Below are 3235 nucleotides of genomic sequence, written 5' to 3'. Positions count from 1 at the left end.
CATCCAGAGAACAAGAGGTAGAGACTGAATCCTGGGGATATTGTTTGCGCGCCTGGATGGAGCTTCACCTGAAGTCCTCCTGGGCTCTTTGGTCAGGAAAGACCTGGAGTAACACTTTCCCACATAACACATTTGAATCAGCTTTTCTACCCTTCTGAGCTCACACTGGGGTGTCAAATTGGCCATCTCCCTGCAGTTATTTTCTGCAAATATTCTTTGGTCATGGTCCTTCTGAGCACAGTACTCATGCTGGTGCATCTCCTGCCAGAGCCCACCTGAGATGTTCCCAACGCTCAGCTTAGCGCCACAGACGTTTACTGGACTTTCACCGTCCGCCGGGCTGTGTTGTTATGCTTTGGGAGAGAAACAAAGATTAGAATACAGTTAGTGCTTTCAAGAAATTTATATAGTCATGGGATGCCTGAGTGGCCCAGTCGGTTAGCACCTGCCTTCTGCTCATGTTGTGATCCCAGGGTCCTGGCATCGAGCCCCACATTGGGCTACTATTCAGCGGGACCCCTGCTTCTCCCTCTCCCTTTGCCTGTCGCTCCCCCTGCTCGAGTTCTCTCTCTTGCTATCTCTGTCAAATAAATAAATAAAATCTTTAAAAAAAAAGAAATGTATAGATTCGGAACTTGTTATTAAGTGAACCACAACACACAGTACTATGTGCACTTAGCCTAAGTCCATGCAAGGCCCAGGGAGAGCATCTAGAGAGAAGGAACTCTGTGTGGGAGGTGGAGGGGGCTATACGAACCAGACTCTGAATGAGGCGATGTCCTTGCCGTGTGGACAGTTGTTCCCCAAAATCAGTTGGCCTTGCAATGAGGAACTGTAGGTCGCTAGCCCTCATCCTAATGGGCTAGTTCTTTCCAGTGAGTGATGCCTTCTGTAGAGAAACTGGCACCAAGTTCCTCGGGACTGAGCTAAGGGACATTTGGCCATGTGAACCACTCCGGGGCTTTCAGGTTGGAGAAGAGATAAATACATTCAAATGTATATTTCGGGAGCTTGAAATTCATATTCGTTTACCTGAGGAATCATCCATGGAAAATAAGAAAAGAAGAGAAAAGGAAATAAGAAAGCATTGCATTTATTTGAGAGGTCTTAGAAACTGAGACAGGACCAAGTACAGGTAGACTTTACTGGATCTTTTCTTTCTAAGGCCCCAGTGAGCTGCCTCCCCTTCCCTCCTGCCATACCTGCTTCCCTGACCCAGACACATGTGAAGCTTGAGCGGTACTGAACTGCTTCCTGCTTCCAGAAAACACTGATTCCCTTACCTCCACATTGTCCTCTTCCGGGAATGCCTCCTTCTTGGTCACCAGCGTGGGAACTTCTCATCCTTTACTCCCCACCTAGAACCTTCCCACCCCTTCCTGAGACACCTATGTATTCCTTCTCCCCTATTCCCACAATCCACTATACACCCTCTGTGGGGAAAAGGGAAGAAGGGTTGAGACCTTCCAAATCAGGAAGGTGTGAAACTGAGAACATCGCAAGCTCCCCAGGGCTGGGATATCTTAGTCAGACAGAACCGGTCTTTGGTCCCCCGCCACTGAGCATCAGCGCTATCACCCACCCAGGGCTCTGACATCACCTGTGTCCTTAGAATGACATCACCTGTGTCCTGGGATGATGTCAAGGCCCTTCTGGCTTAGGACTTAGCTCAGCTGGACAACCCCTGCCTAACTGCTGAAACCATCCCTAAGCCACCTGTTACCGCAACATCATAGTCATCATTAGATCATGTTATTGGCATCAGGAATGTTCCCCTCTGGATTACAAGATCCTTAGGAGGGGGACTATGTGTTTTCATCTTTCTGTCCTTGAGACACAGCACAGAACTTAGCTTATAGGCAGCATTCAATACATGTACAAAGAACGAGTCAGTCAGTGAATAACACAGAAATGAATGAATGAGTCTCTCCTGTGGATGGAGACTGGTGATAAAAAGAAGAACAATACGTCCCGATCAGCCTCACAATGGGTTTTCAAAGCCTTATCTTCCTGACCTGAAAAAATAAGGAGAGTGCACACCCATAGCCATGCTTCAAAATAGCTATTCTAAGAGCACCTAACTTTCTTAGAATGTCAAGTTTCCCCAAGGAAATCTGCGCCTCTTGAATACCTTTTAGTCTGAGGATTCCTGTCAGAATCCTGCACAGTCTAGAGGATCAAGTGCCGACCCCCCAAACCCTTCTTAACGCAAAGGCTCTTTGCACTGGGGGACCTACGCTAGTTAGGGAAGAGCTGGACACTCCATCCAGTTCTCTTTCTAGAAGACCACATTGCCCCATCACACTGACGATACCTGGAGAACAGCAGACATTTGAAATATGCCGAGCAACTCCATAGACATGGGTGCCATTGCCAGCCACAGAGGAGACCGTAACTAGAGGGGATAAGGGAAGTCGGTTGAGCTCCCTGGAGATATAAAACCAAGAGACAGACTACTGGGACTTCTTGGAACCTGTTTGGGGTGAGAAGTCAGAGAAAGTAAAAAATGAAAATGAAAGAAGAGAAGAGTTTGAAGAGAGGCTATTACTAGAATCTAGCCAGTTGGTTTCCTGCTTGTTTCCTGCCAGCAGCCATGGCCACGAAGTGGCTGTTGGCTGAGGAGGCTTGCTTGGGGGAGCACAGGGGGATGGGAGGTTGGGCTTGTAGGGCTTGGGGTCATTGCTTTCAAAGTTAAGAGGGCAGGAGGCTATTTCTCCGCCATGTGAACTCCTAAGTCCATTGGACCCTGTTGAAGAACTGGTGGAAGAGGAAGGTGGGCTGCTCTGGAAAGATTCTAAAATATGGCAGTGTGCGACAGATGCAGAATAAGTTTCAGCATCCAAGAGGCCTGCTTTTCCACCTCATGATTGAGACCAGGAGCTGTTCTCAAGAATGCAGAGAACCAGAGAAAAGTTTAGTGTCAGATGTTCACTCCAGAAATGGAGGAGTTTAATCTTCCTGGTTCTGTGACCCCAAGAGATTTTGGTTACAGCGGTATTTTTGAAGGCATGTTTCTGTAGTTAGATGTTAGAATTCCAAGTGCAGAGGTTAAGCATATTTCTTGCAGGCTGCATGTGGCAGACACTATTAATTGGCCATCCCTCAAGGCTCTCCAACCCCCTTTTCCCTTTGTTCTTTCTTGTAGGTGGGGGGGCACATGACCCTGTTGTAGCCCATGAGATATATATGGAAGCCTACAAAGGTAGAAGCTGAGGGGTTCTGAGGAAGCTCAGGA

General features: G+C 47.7%; 1 long non-coding RNA gene across 1 annotated transcript; it reads right to left on the bottom strand.

Moving 5' to 3' along the window:
- Window positions 1-545: 545 nt before the first annotated feature.
- LOC116572370 lies at window positions 546-2470 on the bottom strand. Its single transcript, XR_004278278.1, has 3 exons — window positions 2315-2470; window positions 758-1032; window positions 546-580 (listed from the first exon to the last, which is right to left on the bottom strand). It is a non-coding gene; the product is annotated as an uncharacterized LOC116572370 (long non-coding RNA).
- Window positions 2471-3235: the final 765 nt, after the last annotated feature.

This window comes from Mustela erminea, chromosome 13, assembly GCF_009829155.1.
Source record: "Mustela erminea isolate mMusErm1 chromosome 13, mMusErm1.Pri, whole genome shotgun sequence".
In the NCBI taxonomy this organism is placed as follows: Eukaryota; Metazoa; Chordata; class Mammalia; order Carnivora; family Mustelidae; genus Mustela; species Mustela erminea.
This window is presented reverse-complemented; position numbering and strand designations above follow the sequence as displayed.